An 18,184-nucleotide genomic window follows, 5' to 3' on the forward strand; every position below is an offset into this window, starting at 1 on the left:
AGGATTGGTTTTACCTATGGATCAACTTGGTGTGGACAAAGATGGCATGTAGAGAAGAAGGAACCCAGATGGCATGTACAGAGGAAAGAGTAGCATCCACCCACCCACCCATCCACCCACCCATCCATCCTCCATGATCCATCATCCATCTACCATTCACAAATTCACCCATTCAGCAGATTCTTGGGGCGTCTGTTATGTGCTTGGCTCTGTTTTGGGTACTGGGGCTACTGTAATGAACAGCCCAGCCAGATACCCTACTCTCAGGAGCACCCAATCAGTATGAAAGGTAGCCCCTATTAAAGTGACTGAATAGATTACCAAGCTCATTTCAGACTGTGATAAACACTATGAAGACAATAAAACAGGGTGATGTTTTAGGGGCTCTCAAAATGTTGTTCCTGGATTGATATAGCATTATCCCAACCTGGAAACTTGAGAGAAGTGTGAATTCTCAGGACCCACCCAGGATTATTGAATTAGAAACTCTGGGGGCGGGGTGTGGGGGAACCTCACAATCCGTTTTTAAGCCCCTCCAGGTGAATATCATGCCTGCTCAAGTTTGAGGTCCACTATTATGACAGTGCAGTGACCTGAGACAGGGTAGTCAGGGAGGGCTTGTCAGAGGAAGTGACATTTGAGTTGAGATCACAGTGGCAAGAGAAACTTAGCCGTGTAAGGTTGGAGACATGTGTTCTGGGCAAAGGGAATAAATAGTGAGTGAAAAAGCCCTGAGATAGGAACAAGGTTGGGTGCTTGAGGGGCCGAAGAGGAAGGGTGTGCGTGGCCAGAGCGCGGCATAGAATCATGCAACTTAAAGATGAAAGACAGTGCTGGGAACATGCCTGTTGCTCTTCAGACATTTATTCTCTATGTAGTGATGTGGTCTTTGCCCATTTGTATTGGGAGATATACTCTGGGATTCTTTTTTAAAGTAAACAAAATAATTTAAATCATACAAGTCATACATATATAAATTTTCCTTACAAATAGATTCCTTGGCTTCTTATGAAGCAGCAGGTTGTCTTGGAAGATTACTGTGGGTAGGAGGCAAGCCACTGGGGATCTAATCCTGGCACACTGCTCGCTGCCCCTCGCTGGGTCTCCTTTCTCGTCTGTAAGGTCAGAAAGGGGAGGGGTGGGGAGGATCAGCAGATCTGCCCCCAGAGTCAGAAGACTGCTGACATCTCTTTGAGGAGCAGTCAGGTGCCTCTCAGCCTCCCTCACCTCTGTTCCTTCTTCCTGATTCGACCTTGGGAAGATGTCCCTGGGGCAGGGCAGGAGGAAAGAGGCAAATGGGCTCCCTTGGAACTAGCATCTATGTCAAATGGTGTTTTGGAAATCTGCTTTGAATGTGCAGTAATTCTGGGAGCTGAAGTCCATGCTCTTAATGACAGTTTTCTTTATAGTTATTGCCCTGCTGCTGAGCCCAACACTTCATTTCTTACAAATGGATGTCTTATGAAAAGAAGAGTAGACAGAGCTGTAAAATCATGAGTGTGGCGTTGGGACTTGACTCTGCTTGGCTGGGGAGTGGAGAGGGGACCAACCTGGACCTTCTGCAGGGAGGCAGTGAAGTGCAGTGGGAAGACCTGGTGTGAACCCTTTAACTTAAGTGCATTGTCAGGCCTCTTGAGCCTCTGTTTCCTCATCTGCAAAATGGGAATGATACCTCTGACACTGTAGTAAATAAGACAATATGTGCCGAGTGTCTGGCACACCGTAGGTGCCCAATAAATGTCAGTGCTTGTCTTCCATCCCTCCCTGGGAGTAGGGAAATGGCTCTTTTCCTTAGGTGGTTGACAAGCCCCTCTTTGCCTATAACTAACTCTCTGGATTTGTTTTGCTTGTGTAATAATTAGGCACCAGCAGCTGAGAGTGTCCAAACCCACAGCAGTATTTTTTCCCCAAGTTGCTTCAGTTGATAGAAGGTTTGGTGGTAGGTGGCAGCTTGTTTCTCCAGGGAGGCTGTAAAGTATGCTGTTGGGCCAACACACACAAAAGTTCATTTGTCTTTTGTCTCCACAACCCCATAGTTCAGAAGGGATGCTCTCCTCCTGACACCCTGACTGCTGCTCTGAGCGGCTCACAGACCCTTCTGCCCACCCCTGAGATGCTGGGGCTGCCCAGCCCCTTCCTCCCACAGTACTGCCCACCGCAGGACATCTGCCATGAGGACTCTATTAATCAAGCCCAACTTGGACTGCTCCCGTGAACTTTGTAGTGGACACCACCACCTGGATGTCCACAGGCCTGCCCGCTTAGCCCATTCAGGATGGAGGCCACCTCCCTTCCCTTACTTGCGCCCTCTCTTGCCTGGGTCTCAGCACTTAGCAGCGCTGTGGCCTGACACCTGGGAGTCCCTCCCGGGCATCTCATTCTTTCTCACTTCCGCATCCCAACACCATCAGGTCCTGTCTAGGTGTTCTCTCAAATCTGTCTCCTGACTGTCCTTCAATTCAGCCCCAGCCACCGCCACCCTGAGGAAGACCCCTCTCCTCTGAGGGCTGTAGCCTCGGGCATGTGAGGCAGGGACCATGGGCTTAGGCGGAGTAGGGTGAGGGCCTCCAGAAAAAAAAGGTAAGGCAAGATAATTACTGTCAGAACAATGTAACAATGTGCAAAGAAGTCCCTATTGAAACTTTGTGTAAAGCATTAGGCAAAGTCAGCGTCACACTAATTCTCTAGGGTAAAGATACAGGACTAGGAATATAGACATTCTTCAGTGAAATCAGTTAAAGCTCAAAAGGCCAGGAGCAACTTGGCCTGGAATGTTTAAATGTTCCCCAGATAAAGAAAAGTATCTCAGCATAACCTGCGACTTCATTGTATCAGTTAGATCATGACACTGTAAACTTTACCTTAGCCTGCTAAAAGGTCCTGCTTATTTTTAACTGTACCTATATGCTGCTTTTCCTTCTTTAATCCTAATCAAGTAATCTGCAACCTGGGCAAAAAATAAATGTAGTAAGCAAGCCCAAGTATAAACAGCCCAAAAAGTTAAGAAGTAAGATTCTTAACACACTCTTTAGCAAACAAGCAACAGCCGAGCCCACCTTGGGGGTAGGGCAGGTGGTCTTAACTGATATGCTCACAGAGGGAAACTGCCATCCTGAGAAAAAATCAGAACAACAAATTTCTTCTGTTACTCATCAAAATGAGCATTCTGGGACCACTCAACAAGTCTGCACCCCTAGCCCTTTACCCCCCATTCCTGAAAATCCTCAACTGCTCATAAAACCCCTAGACAATGGCACAACCATGGACTCTTCTCTCCCCTCCTGGCGTGAGCCAGGAGCTCTGTCCTTTGGCTCAGATAAGAGTGCCCTCACTTTGTCTCTAAATAAAAGCCTGTACCTTGCTCTCCTACCTTGAGTGTTTGTGAAATTCATTCTTCGGCTCTGTGAACAAGAACCCCGGCCTCACTGGGACACACACAGGACTGTGTCAGCCACTGCTCCCAGGCCTGCAGTCCTGAGGACAGGTGGAGGGAGGAATTTATGGCCCTTGCTGGAGGCTGTTGGGGCAGAAATGAGCTCAGGCATTTGAGTAAAACAAGCAAACACAAAACAAAGCTGTGTAGAAAATGAAGGTTCCTGTGACGAGGATCCTCACCTGGCCCTGGTTGGCTCACCCACTGCACATATGTGGGCAATACACTATTATTGACTCTATATAAAGAGCTCTGCCCAGTGCTCTGGGCTGCACAGCTGCAGGAGAGCAGTGCATGGGCCGGAGTAGTGGCAGCGCTGAGGGCAGAGAGGCCTGGAGGCAGAGACCAGCTTTCTGCAGGCACACTTTCTCTGAGGCGGACGGGATTCTAGCACATGATCCACCACAGTGGGAATAAAGGTGGGTATAAACCCTATCACCCCAAGAACATTCCACTGTCATTTTTTGGTCTCGCTGAATCTAGAGTGAACTTGTCTGGGGCTGAAACCCACTGGCAAGACAGAGCCAACCAAACAAAACATCCTGGCCTTCAGTTCCAGGCCTACTGGGTATTATCTGTGTGGTTTCTGACAGTGTTTAAAATCTATGTGGAGCCCAATGTCTTCATTTCTGAAAAGAGGCCAAACAGTCTCAGATGAAACTGTGCAGGTGGTACATGGCACGAGTGTGGTCAGTGTTGGACTCTTCTCGCCCTTCACCTTGAACAGTACTTTATAGTCCTCGGAACCCTCTTCTTAGATTGATGATTCATTCCGTACACATTTATTGTCTGCTTGCTATGATCTGGTGCAGGGCTAGGCGCCGGGTGCAGTGGAGAGCAAGTCTGGCTTAGTCCCAGCTCCCCTGGAGTTTACATTTTTGGTGGGGGACACAGAGAGAAAGCGAGTAACAGGTAATCGAGTGTCAGGTGGTGTTAGGTGCCGTGATGAACAGTCAGGCAAGGTAAGACAGAAGAGATGGAGCCTGGGAGCTTTGAGGTCAGCGGGAAAGGGAGTCAATAAACAAACCAAAGCATAATTAAAATAATTTACTGACTGTGGCAAGTTTTGCGAAGGAATGAAGCATGGCTACGTGAAACCGCAGGAAGGTTGAAAGAGTTAAAAATGTATGGGAAGTGCTTCGTATGATGGTAAATGACAGACGCTCAGTGACTCCCTCCCTCCCCCAACAGCTCTTTCCTGTATCTTAAATTTCCTCCTCTAGTAGGTCCTTCCCACCAGCATTTACACATGTCCAAGTTTCTTTCTGTTTAGAACCTACCTCTCTGCCCCAAATTCCACACGTCTCCATCTATGATCCTGCCTTATCTGCCCCCCGACCTGCTTCTTTTCCCTACCCACCCATTGCACAAGAGTCTTGGAATTCACCAGTTCCCTTCAACCCCGCATCTGCTGGCCCAGTTCTGGATTCTGCTAAGTCACACGCAGATGTGTCCCTCTCATCACAACCCCTGCTCCCTCCTTACCATGTCTAGGCCTCCAATATCTCCTGCCTGGATATCTGCATCCTTGTCTCCACTTTTCTCGCCTCTGATCCCTCCTGCGCACAGCGACCAGGCAGATCTCCTTAAATGCAAGCCCAGTGGTGTTCACTCTCCTGTTTAAAATCCTTCAAAATCTCATGTTGTAATATAAATTAGTCACAGGGATGAAAGTACAACATGGAGAATATAGTCGATAATATTGTAATATCTTTTTATGTTGACAGATAGTAACTACACTTATTGGGGTGAGCATTTAATATCGTAGATAATTCAGATCACTATGTTGTACACTTGAAACCAATATACTATTGTATATCAACTATACTTCAATAAGAAATATATTTAAAAATAAAAATAAACCCTTCAGGGCTCTTCACTGTCTGCAGTATAAAACTCGGACTCCTTTCTGTTGGACCTGATCTCTGTGGGCTTTGTCGCCTGAAATGGCTTGAGTTTTTCAGTGGTGTTGCCATAACCTGGCTGGGAAGAGGTCTGGCTAATATTTGAGGCTGGGAGTACTCAGAAAGGGTGTCAAATCCTTGTATCCTGAGCTGAGGTGGGGTTGATTCAGGCCAGGGTCAATCAGTGAAATTTTAGCCTCAGATGGAGCCCTGATTCTGGCTGTCGTATGGATCCTGATCCTAGACTCAGACCCAGTCTGGTCCTGTTTCCAGACTGAACTGTGATTCTGGTAGTAGACTGAGCCCTGATCCTCTTCCCAAACTAGGCCCTGACCCTGGCCATAGACTGAGCCCTGATCCCGGCCCCAGGCTGTGTGCCCTGACTCTAGACTAAGCCCTCCCCTGCTCACAGACTAGACCTGCCGCTGTGGGCTCATGGTGAAAGTGGGGCTGACTCAGGGCAAACCTATCCCCTGAGGGGAGGAGCTGGGAATGTCTTTTTCTGGGAAAAGCAGATAGGCTCAGCCTCTGGTGTTGATACACCCATGGATTTTGGGGTCACATGTTGCAAAAGGGCCAGGCTTAAAGGACTGCTGCAAAATCATATCTGGCAGAGTTTCCCAGCCAGTCTGGCTCCCAAAGAATGGAGAGATTATTTCTACTGATATCCATCAACTGAGATTGGGAGCATTTCAATGAGAAGGTGCTTCAACGACACTTCAAGGAGTTGGGGCCTAATGAAGCACACATCAGAGGATGATTTAATCTTTCCCTTATAAACCCTCACAACGAGGAGATCAACTTCAGAATCCAAATTCATCCTCACATAAAAATGTGAGCTCAAGACAGTCCCGGATCACTGATAATTGTCTGGGGCTAATTGCTGCAGTCTCAGGGGGTTAAGAGAAGCCAAGGAAGGGTGGGTGTGGCAGAGGGCATTCTGGGACATTCTGGGATGACAGTGACATTGGATGATAAGAGAGAGAAAAAGGACAGTGTAGGCACTAGGAGGTCCTGCTTATTGTGGCTGGCCCATCCCCTGCAAGGTGGAACCTTCTCTCCAAATCCCTCCCCAAGCAGACTAGTAGTCGGCAGATATACCACAGCAACCTAATAGCACGCCCTAAAAGGGGCCAGAGAATTCCTGCTTCCAAATCATAAGTGTGACAATCAGATCTTACAAGAGCTGCTATGGAGCAAACCAAAAGGAGGCTTTAATAGAGATGACCCAGGCGTGTGCGGGTGGATCACCACCCTTAGAACTGGCTCTCCAGCCCTCAGGAGGGTGGAGGTGACATACTCTGATCACGGGCTCCTCTTCCTGCCTTCAACCCCTTGCTGCTAACGGGTTTCACACGTCGCCAGGCCCAACCCACCCACTGCAGAAGCGACATCATATTCTTCCCTCAAATGCTGAATCTTGCCCATGTCTTCTGTTCTAGAGATTTCCTTTCTGCTGCATGAAGTTGCTAACGACATTGTGGGGGAAATCATGGGCTTTGGCTTAAACAAATAGAACCCAGCCACTAATTTCAAAAGGAAACATATAAAAATTAAATGGTTAAAAAACTGGAAATTATGATAAGCAAACTCAGTCAAGCCCTCATTGCATAACATAGTCATTTACATTAAATTTATATCCACACTGTACTGTGCAGCCGGGAAGGTATGAGGTAAAGTAATGGGTCCCTCCCCTCATTTTTTATTTCTATTAAAAGAGGACAATGTTCTTAAGACATGGAAGGCTTAAAGGAAAAAGTTAACAGATTTTACTATAGAAAACTTAAAAAAACTTCTATGCAGTGAAACAGAGCCAAAGTTAAAAGAAAGCAAAGGCTGGGAGAAAATACTTGCTGCATATACAACAAAGAACTCCTATAGCAAATATATATATATGAAGAACTTCTGCAGATCTGTAACAAAAGGATGAAGGTACAAAATAAAAAACTTCTAGAAGAGGAAACACAGCCGTGGAGATGCCCTGCTCAGATCTCCCTTCAGGAGAAGCCTGAGGCTGTGGGGAGAAAGGCCAACCGACAGGCTCAGGCTAGAGCATCTTTGGCTCCACCACGACAGTCAAGCCACGCCATGCTTCCCCTGGGCTGGTCCCAGCCAAGGGCCAAGCAAGGTGCTGTCCTTGAACCAAGCTGCCTTGGAAACTCTCACTACTATTTAAGACTTTCTCGGAACTGCGCTTGGTCTGAGGGTCTTCCTGTGCAATCCTTCCCTCCCACTCTCCTTTCACAGGTGTCAGACCTGCAGACCTGCATCTGGACGGAAGGCTCTCCTGCCTCCTCCTGCTCCCCGCCCCCCACTTTGTGCTCCAGAGGCATTTCCCCCAGTGAGGTGTTTGCTTGTCTAAACCTGTGGTGGCATTTGCTTCTCAGAGGACCTCAACTGACATGACACAGACCCAAATAAAAAGCTATTCAGCCTTACTCATAATTAAGGTAGTACAAATTGAAATGTGATACTAATTTCCATGTATCAGTTTGACAAACACTTTTAAAAGGTCATTAATATCTAATTTAGTGAGACGGAACAAAATGAATCTTTCATACTGTGCTGATGCCCAGAGTATAAAATACATACATTCATCAATTCAGCATTTTACTCCCAGAATATTTGCACACATGTATAAAAATGCACATGTTCATGGTGGCATTATTATTTTATGTATATATTATATTATGTATATATTTATTAAGGTATCATTGACATGCAATCTTATGAAGGTTTCACATGAGCAACATTGTGGTTACTACACTCACCTGTATTATCAAGTCCCCCCACATACAGTCACTGTCCATCAGTGTAGTATGATGCTATAGAGTCACTACTTGTCTTCTCTGTGCTATACTGCCTTCCCGTGCCACCCTACATTATGTGTGCTAATCATAACACCCCTTAATCCCCTTCTCCTTCCCTTCCCACCAGCCCTCCTCACCCCCTTTCCCTTTGGTAACTGCTAGTCCCCTCTTGGAGTCTGTGATTCTGCTGCTGTTTTTTTCCTTCAGTTTTTGCTTTGTTATACTCCACAAATGAATGAAATCATTTGGTACTTGTCCTTCTCCACCTGGTTTATTTCACTGAGCATAATACCCTCTAGCTCCATCCATGTTATTGCAAATGGTAAGATTTGTTTTCTTCTTATGGCTGAATAATATTCCATTGTGCATATGTACCATGTTTCTTTATCCATTCATCTACTGATGGACACTTAGGTTGCTTCCATTTCTTGGCTATTGTAAATAGTGCTGTGATAAACATAGGGGTGCACATGTCTTTTTGAATCTTGGGTCTTGTTTTCTTTGGGTAAATTCCTAGGAGTGCAATTCCTGGGTCAAATGGTATTTCTATTTTTAGTTTTTTGAGGAACCTCCATACTGTTTTCCACAATGGTTGAACTAGTTTACATTCCCACCAACAGTGCAGGAGGGTTCCCCTTCCTCTGCATCCTCATATGGCAGCATTATTTATATTAGTAAGAAACTTTAAAATAACCTGAACGTAAATGGTGGCGTGCCCACACAATGTAATTTGCAGCTGTGTAAAAGCAGTCAAGCTATATGACATGAAAAAGATGTTTGTGAGACCACACTCAGTGAAAAGAAAGTGCAGAGCTGTGGAATATATTGTATAATGCCCCTTGAGTAGGTAAGTCCCTCACTAAATGAGTTTATATGCACATAAATTGGTGAATAAGTGCAAACATCTGGAAAGGTAGACATTAAACTGCTAAGATTATCTTCAGGGAGGAGAGTGAGATTGGAGATAGCAATTAAAGGGAGTCCTTGCTTTTTACTCTATTTCCTTCTGTATTGTTTGTACATTTCACAGTGAGTGAGGATTATTATTTTTAATAAAAATGAGCAATATGTAAGAAGAAAGAAAAGACCCCAGGGTGTAACCACCAAAATGAGTATTGATCCCTTTGGGAGGCCATGTCCACACTGCAATCAGCCTGTTAGGTGTTTGGATTCTCCTGGGAATGGCCTTCAGTGGCAGTTAGTGGCATGAGAAATCTGCTTTCATTCCTGTCTTTAGCCTTAAAATTATTTCTACAGAAACATCAGCGGGAAGTGGCATTGCCCACTGGCCATTGCCTGAGTGACCACACCTGACTCGGAATGTCTTCTCACTGTTTTCATTCCCTCCCCTGAACAATCCCTGACTTGAAGACCAAATATGCTGGCCCTGAGTATATCACAGGCACATACCCAAGCTCTCTGGCTTCTATTTCCTCATCTGTTTTGGAAAAGGTTGGGTTACATGGCCTCCGTGTCTGGCTAGCGTTCTAGGATCCCGAGGCCCCTGGCACAGAGTTGCATTTCTTAGCACACTCCGGACAGCTGAGGTCTCAGAGAAACCCACCCATGGTCCTCGGTCTGACCTTCAACCAGCCATGGCAGCCTCCCCTCGTATCTCCTGTACTCCAAGGTGAGCCGCCAGGCTGTGCCCCTCTATGCCCTCCCCCTGCCCCTGTGCCCAGACTGCCTACACTTTAAGGCCCCATACTGATTCTTTTATGACTTCTGACCAAACAGTTTGGATTGCCATTGTATTTTCTCTATAGATTATATGGTCCATGGAAGCCAGAATGGTCACTTGGCTCTGCCGCCAGTCTGATCACACACTTCGCAAACCACATCAGGGCGGAAAAAGTCCCTGAACCAACACAGCTCCAGACTCATAAACCCCAAGACCAACCCAAAATACCAGGTCCCCAAAACAATACTTGAATACTTCCGTTAAGCCTGGGCTCCCTGACAAAGGTAACTTTATCCTTGGTTCTTGCTATGATGATTTCTCAAGATACCTTTGTGACTATGATCATCTGAAAAGTTGCTGTTTTCCCACGATGAACAGATTAAGGCCAACCAATGAACTTGGTGATTTTGCAATTGTTTTCCTTGAAATAATTGCTGTGTTTTGTACTTGGTGAGCCAGTGCTTCTGAAGCCTGACTGCTTGCACTCTTTGCAAGTCAAATTTTCTTTCTCTTTGTAAATAATTCTGTTTCTGAGCCTTCTTCTGACAGAGGGGTTAACTCAGTACATTAATTCATGCTGTGGTCTCGCCTCCCCTGTTCTAAGGTGGAGGGAATTTTGTCTTCCCTGCTAAGGGAGGCTCCTGTTGTAGGATGAAAAGGAGAAGTTGCCTGAAGAGGGGTCTCTTTCCTGGGTTTGTCTTTTTGAGAACCTAGACTCACCACGTGCAGGGGGAGTAATACAAAGTGGGGAGAGAGAGAGAGAAGCCTTTGATGGGGGTGACATGGAGCCCAGGGGACTGGGGGAGAGAGACAGAGAGAGAGTGGATATTCCCAGAGACAAGGAAGGACATGTAGTTTGGGGTCTGCGAGGAGAAGGGGATTCCTGGGGAGAGCAGGATTCAGAGGGAGGGATCCCTGATCCCTGTACGAGGCTGGGGGTCCCAGTCTGGGCAGTTTTCTGAGTCTGACTTGGCATGGAGGCAGCATTGCCATCTGCCCACAAGGAACCCTGAGGGCTTGGACAGCACCCCTAAAAATGGCAACCAGTGTGGACCTACAACCGCTGGACATTCCTGAAGCTGGATCTCTGTAAGACCCTCGGGACCTTCACAGGATCCTGTGGGGTGAGAATGGAATCCCAGGGATGAGCTTCTTGCTGGCTCGGTGAGCTGGGACCTACGACAGATTTAGAGAAAATAAAATTATTGTGACATTTTTTTGCCTTTCTGAGCTTAACACCCAGTACCGTGTCTTCCAGCAGTTAGGACCTCCCTGCACCTCCTGCCCTCCTTGAGCACTGCCACCCTATAGAACACCCTCTTGTTTGTCTATCCCATTTCTGACAGTGGGACCCATCCTCTTGTTCTGTGTGCCATTGGACCTTGTACCCAGCAGATGCTCATCAAGTGTTGGTTAAGTGCATTAAGTCATTCTCAGTTATAATCCCCCCCCCCGCCCCCACCAGGACCTGAGCTCTAGCATCATGCTTCATGTATGGTTGGTATTTGATGCATGTTTGCAGAATGGAGAAAGGTGTGTGGTGTAGTCCAAGGTGATCCCTTTGGAAGGCACAGATGAACCTGAATGTAAGTTTGGGTATGTTTGTTCAAAAGTGTGTTAGTGACCTGATTTAATCATAGGAGATTGGTGAGCAAGGGGCCTGTGCATCTGTGAAATGAGCCATTTTATGGCAACCCTTGCACAGGAGCTGGTGGTGCTTGATCAATTAACCCCACACCCTTGTCTTCCATCTGTTCTTGGATCAAGGCACGCAGCTTGGCTGTGACTGCAGAAGGTAATATCCATCCTTCGATTGGGCTGCATGTGCATGGGTAATTGATGGGTTCCAGGGTTCCGGAGAGAGAAAGATCAAAATCAATTGCTCGATGTCTGTGCGAAGTGGCTGGCCCTCCCCGAGGCCTGGGAAGAGAAGGGGTGTCAGCTGTGGCCTCTCACTAGGGACACCAGCCAGCCAGACGGATTGGGCCAGCCAATGGCTGATGGGGGGGCTTGTCCTTTATCCTCAGCCACAATTCACCCTCCTGGCAAAGAAATGAGCCCTGATTGTGCCTGGGGCCACCTGGACACCTGTCATGTGGTAAAAACAAGCTGTTTTAAAAGATGATGTCTGGCCAGTATGAGTATAGCCTCTATGTGAATTATTTTTAAACTTGTTTTCGAAGTAAATGAGATGGCTATTGGCTTCTCGAGTCTGTCATACTAGGACACATCACTGGGCAGCCATGAGGTGTGGGCTCTGGAATCACACTGCCTGGGTTCAAACCCCGGCTCCTCACTTGTCACCTGTGAGCTGTTGAGCTTACTTAGCTTCTCTGGGACTCAGTTCCTGCTTCTGCAACCTGGGGATACTATTAATACTTAATTCACAGCCCCTCGTGGAGGGCTGAGATTCATCCATGGCATGATGCTTGGCTCGATGCTCTGTTACAGTCCCAGTGGGAACATCAGTGCATTAAATGGATGATTCTGGAGACGTCTGATCTCTGGTTGTTCAGTGTCTCCTTTGCTGAACTGACAACTCCGGGAGGGCTGTGCCTGTGGTCGTCCTGTTTCCTGCTGACCCCTCAGAACTTGGCCTCGAGCCCGTTCAGGGAAGGCACGCAGTACACATCCGTTTCAGGGAGAAGAGAAGAAGGTGGTGTGGGCTCTTCCAGGGATCCAGCAAGGGCTAGGGCAGCCCTGGGGGGCTGGAGTGGTAGGAATTATGTCGAGGTGTCTGGCTACAGATACAGCAGAGTGAGACCTTGAACAGGCTTCAAGGGACCAGGCATAGACATTGTGTGTAGACAGGTGATCCTGGGCAGCTTTCTCAGCCCCAGAACTTTGAGTCAGGTGTGTGGGTAGCCGACTCCAGCCAGCTCAGCATAAGCATCCATTTGGCTGGGCCAGAGTGTCCACGTGACCGGACTTCACTGTGGGCAGCTGGGCAGATCTGTGGCCGGCAGGAAACAGTGTCAACCAAGCATGCACCAACTGTGGAGATGACCAGCGAGGGCTTCTGGGAACTCATGTCTGCTTTGGGGTCATACAGATGTGGGCACAGATCCCATGCTCACCTTTGTGCCCTGGGCAAATTATTTAACTCCTAAACCTCAGTCTCTACATCTGTAAAAGGGGAACTGCAATGCTCACCTACCAGGATGGGCGATTGAAATGAAGAAATATATATACAATGTCTAGTACAGTTCGTAGTAAATGCATAATAAGCACAAGTTTCCTGCACCTTCCCTTTTGGGGATCATCGAAAGGGCAATAACTCGTTTTTTTGTTTCATTTGAAAGAAACAAAATACTTGGTAGACGTCTTTATTTGGGAGCGATGAGTGATCGACTCACAAATTCACTGCGGGAATTCAGTGCTTATTTTTGAATATGTGGAGTTTTTAGGTTCCTGCAGCTTTCTTGACTAGAAAGTAAAGCCGGCACCAGCTTCTGACAGTCCCTGTAATTACCTTTCAGTGAATCAAGCTGAGGTTTGTCTCTGTGCCCGAGGTTGGTGTGGGCTTCCCTGCCCCTCACCCTCTGTGCCCACATTGGAAGGTAACAGTAACTATGATTTATGGTGCTGTCTGGTTGAAGCTGGCCTGCTTGCTTGGGGTGGGGCAGTATAGGCGGCCTCCTCCTCTGTCACACAGTAGTAAGGAGATTCAAAGATGGCATGGCCCCTGTGATTGAAGGGCCCAGCAACTTTATTACAAATAAATAAAGTCTAGGGCTATGCACTAATGCTGGGCTGCTGACAACCTATAATTCTCATGGCAGTGACAAGATGTATTTTTCTTTTAGAGTTTGGTTAAAAAGTGATTTTCGAGGGAGGGCTGTGTATACTAAGGCTGTGAATTAAGGGTATCTTTTTTACTCTGGTGGGGGGTGGCGCAGAGAAGGGAGCCTAGGCAGATTCTATAATGAATGGGGCTGTGTGTACACTGAGGTTTTAACTCATCCAAGAATCCAAGGGGATTCCAAATACCAGCTTCCTGACCTCTAAGAGAGTCTGTCCATGCATCCATCTATTTAACTATTCATCCATCCATCCATCCATCCACCATGATTCCAACAAATACTTATCAAATACTTTTCTCACAATTCTGGATATAGTAAAAATAACAACAGCATTGGTTAATGTTTACAGAGGTGGCTAATATGGTACATGTTCTATAGGCCAGGCTCTGGGTTAAGCAATTCATTTGATCTTCACACAACTCTTTGATTAGGGACTATTATTATCATCCTTATTTTATAGATGAAAAAATAGAGGCTCGTAGAGGTAAAGTGATTTACCTAACATTTCAATCTAATATGTGGCAGATCCAGGAGCTGAATTCAGTCAAGCCAACTCCAGAGTCCCTGTTCTTATCCCCCAAACCTCCCTGTCCCCTGGTGTTCCCTGCTGGCTTGGTCCACATCTCATGCGGCAGCATCTGCGGTGTGGGCTTATAGATGCTGCCACTGACTAGCTATTCTGGGCATATTTACCACCTTGAGCATCAATTTCCTCTTGGTAAAATGGAGATAATGACAGAAATTACTGAAGTCAGGGTTATTAAAATAATTAAATAACTTGTAAAATATATTTTATTCCTCTCTTCTACGTGCCTACTGAGGGCACAGCTCTAACTGTTCATTTACAAGGTACTTGTGAAATCCGTGTTGAAAGACGGGCCTTTGTTAGACGTGAGGCAGCCAAAGGGAAGAAGGCAGAGAGCCATCTATCTGAGGAGGCGGATGGATGAATAAGTGACTGTGACACAAGGCAAGGTGTGCTGCTTCATTGGAAGCATTCAAAGGGACACCAAGGAAACTATGGATGACCCTGGAAATCTTAGGAACTTTCTAGCTCAGTGGATCATTAAGCAGGTCTTTAAGGGTGAATAAGAGTTCTCCAAAGAAGAATGAAGACACAAGGATTGTAGGGGGAAGAACAGCAGAGTTAAAGGCAAAGAGGCATGAAAACTCAGGGAAGGGTGAGAAATTTGGAGAGGTTGGGTGTAGAAAACCTCTACAGTAGTGGGGCAGTAGTGGTGGGAAATGGAGGTGAGGGTGGCTCAGACTAGATATGAAAGAAACTCAAGTATTAAGCCTTGGAGCATGACATTTATATCTTTTGAGAGTCTTGTAAGACTTTTAGGGAATAGTATTTGGCAGAACTCTGGAGATGATAATGAAGGAAGAGGCAGTGGAGGCAGGGAGACCAAGTAGGAGGCCACTTCACAGTTCAGGCAAGAAAATGAGATAGGCTAGTGGCAAGCAGAGGGAACCTGAAGAAGGCTCAGGGCAGCTGTGTGGGTAGGAAACTGTCAAGGATGGCCTTTCCAAGAACCCATAGGGTGGTGGTGACAGAGGTGGGCCAGGGACATAGAAGCGCTGCTTGCCTGAGTAGTCAGAGACCTGGATCTAAATCTCAGCACTGGTACTGGTGTGCGACTTTGGGCAAGCCTCTTCTTGCTAACCTCAGTTTCCTCATCTCTGAAGCACAAATAATAATAACCACTCCATTGTCTGAAGATTTAACAAGATTGTTTGATGAAGAACTTGCAAATTGGAGGCCTGTTCATGTGTCAACATCTGTGCAACATTTAGTTTTCCAGAATATTTTTGAGCACTGTTCTAGGTGTTTCTGATACAACGGATGCCAAAACAGATTTTTAAAAATCTCAGGGTGTTTAAAAATTGAATTAATTGCCAGCTTTTAAGTACCAGGAGCTCTCACTAAAAATGTCTGAATTTTTGGTTTTTCTGAAAAATAAAAAGGAGAGATCTAGTTTCTCTGAGTTGATGTTCCTACTAGAAAACAATGGGCTGGAGGTGAGTAGTGACTCTTTACTTTAGTCAGAGCACTTAATCTCCAGTTTACCACAGTCCTCACTCTTCCCTATTGTGAACCCTGCTTGCTTCACCCATTTATATATATCACTCAAGGACATCTGAGTTTGTGATAATTGGTTTGGCCCAAGTGTTGGTACAAAGTAAACTGTTGAGTTTCAGAGTTTGGAAGCCTGAAGAACACTATTAATGGTCCAAGGGCTTGGACTTGGGTTCAGGTCATGAGGATGAAGAGGAAAGCATAGATATAAAGGAAACACCAGTCATAAAAAAAAGTCATCATCTGGAAACCAAATAGACCTGAGGGATGCAGGATGAGTCCAAAGTCCTCTAAGCTTTCCAGTCTGGACTGGCAGAGTGATGGGATGGGAAGGAAGGCATTGGAAAGCAGGGAAACTGGAAGGGTATGAGAAAATGTGGCATTGGGACATAATCCTAACCCCCAATCTCCACTCTTAAGAAACCCTCTCCAAGGCTTCCTTAGCTTTGTTCATTTCCCAGAACTGTGCAGACATGCTCAACAGGATTCCTTCTGTTCTCAGATGTTCTGGACCTATGCAAATGCTCAGGTCACTAGGAGAGAACGCCAGGACTCATGGACTTTTCCATAGCTTTGGTTGTTGTGTTGTGATTGCAGACAAGCCAGTGTTGTTTGCATTTCTCCTCTGCCATGTCCACCTGGGCAGATGCTGAGGGGTTCAGGTGTGGCCTGGGGGCTGAGCTTTGGCACCTGTCCATGGCATCACTCACTGCAGGTTTCCCTGCCAGCATTCACTCACTTAACCATTTTTGGGAGCTGGTCCATTGCTTACAGTTTAGAGAATTTTCCTTCTGTTATTTCCTTCATTATTGCTTCTCTTCCATCTGGCCTGCTCATTCCTTCTAGAATTCCAAATGGGAGCTTACTGAACCCTTAGGATTCACTTTCCATTTCTCCTCTCTTGTCTCATCATATTAATTTTTTTGTCCCTTTCTTCTGAGTTTGGAGAAACCACACTGACCTTCCAAGTGGCTAATGTGATTTTTGGTGGCATCCAATCCATTGTATGGCCTCCACTACATTTAGATATTTTGATGCTCATATTTGCTTCCCCTATTGAAAGTATTTTCTGATCTCAGAGCTTTTCTTTCATAAATGCAATGTTTTGTTTAGTTTTGTTTTTATGTTTTATTCTGGAACGATTTTGGATTTGAAATAAAGGTGTTAAGATACTACAGAGAGTTCCCATATACCCTTCACCCAGATTTCCCTAGTGTTAACATCTTGCAGTGTGTTTTTAGATCTTATTGTATATATTTGGGAGATTTCCTAAAGGTTTCTGAAACATAGATACAAGAAAACATTTGCAGGGACTCTGCTGAATTGGGCTGTTTTTTTCACTGCCAAATCTTTTCTTATAAAGGTGATTTTTCTTCATTTTCCTATTCTTTGAGAGATTTATGTTTGCCTAAGAATGAGATGGGTTCTATTGGACATTGCCTGGGTCTCTGCTCAGATGTCCGCAAGAGAGAGAAGTACGGTGTTACGCGCGCGCGGGCACGCGCGCGCGCGCGCGCGTGTGTGTGTGTGTGTGTGTGTGTGTGTGTGTAGTAGCATGAAGAGGAAGGTATTTAAAAGGATGTCCCCCAGCTGGGTGGATCCTTTCTTATGTTCATATTAGTTTGACATTGGCTGAGACAACAGCTCTATCCCAAATGGGCTCTCTGCACAAGCTAGGGCCCCACTGTGGCAAGGGCCCCACTCCATTTGACCCACCACCCACACCTTCAGAAGGTTTGGGGTTAACTCCTTGCGCAGTTTGGGCCTTCCCAGATCCTGAGATAAAAATGTGAGTGCAAGTAGTTTATTTGAGAGGTGATTTCAGGACACGCCTAACACAGAAATAGGAAGTGAGACAGGGCAGGGAAGGCACAGGGTTCCCTCCAGGGATGCCAGCAGCTCATTCCCAGCAGGCCACTCTGGGGACCAGTGGAGCGCATGTGACTCAGGGTTATCCTGCCTGAGAGGCGTGGGCGCTGAGGGATGGGTACACCCTGCTTCCAGGGCTCTGATGCTCCTGGTTAAACCTCACATGCAGACGGACCTGGCTGTGTGGCCAGAGAGAGTCCTCATATGACATTTGGCAGGGTAGCAGCTGGAAGTCAAGCTGGCAAGTTAAGGAAATAAGGAAGTGCTGAAATGACCGGCAGGACCCCAGCAGGACCTGGGCTCTGTGCCTTCTTTACACCTGTTGCTGTCCCCCTACCTCTTACGGGGTTAAGATTTGCCCCTTGCCAAGTGTCTCCCATGTCATCTTTTCTCTTCAGCCCCTGACGCTCTGCGATTTTCTTTTTAGGTGGGAGGGAAGAGCAGAGACTCTGGTTCTAGCAGCGATCTACACTGCCTACTTTCTTGATGGACTTTTTCTTTTGCTTATTTTGACTTGTGAGTGGGCCAGTTTTCTCCTCAATCTGGTACCACCCACACTACTTCCCATAGACATTCCCCAGTGATTTGGCTTGTTGAGAGCTCC

The 18,184-nt window shown here is 46.4% G+C and overlaps 1 long non-coding RNA gene across 1 annotated transcript in view; it reads left to right on the forward strand.

Annotated features, from left to right (window-relative positions):
- The first annotated feature begins 3,719 nt into the window (after positions 1–3,719).
- The window catches only part of LOC140849463 (uncharacterized), a 51,189-nt gene continuing 36,724 nt past the window's right edge, over positions 3,720–18,184 (forward strand). Inside the window, exon 1 of the long non-coding RNA XR_012131332.1 lies at positions 3,720–3,852. This is a non-coding gene — a long non-coding RNA (uncharacterized lncRNA). The remainder of the gene's footprint in view (positions 3,853–18,184) is intronic.

Source organism: Manis javanica, chromosome 5 (genome assembly GCF_040802235.1).
Source record: "Manis javanica isolate MJ-LG chromosome 5, MJ_LKY, whole genome shotgun sequence".
NCBI classification, from domain to species: Eukaryota; Metazoa; Chordata; class Mammalia; order Pholidota; family Manidae; genus Manis; species Manis javanica.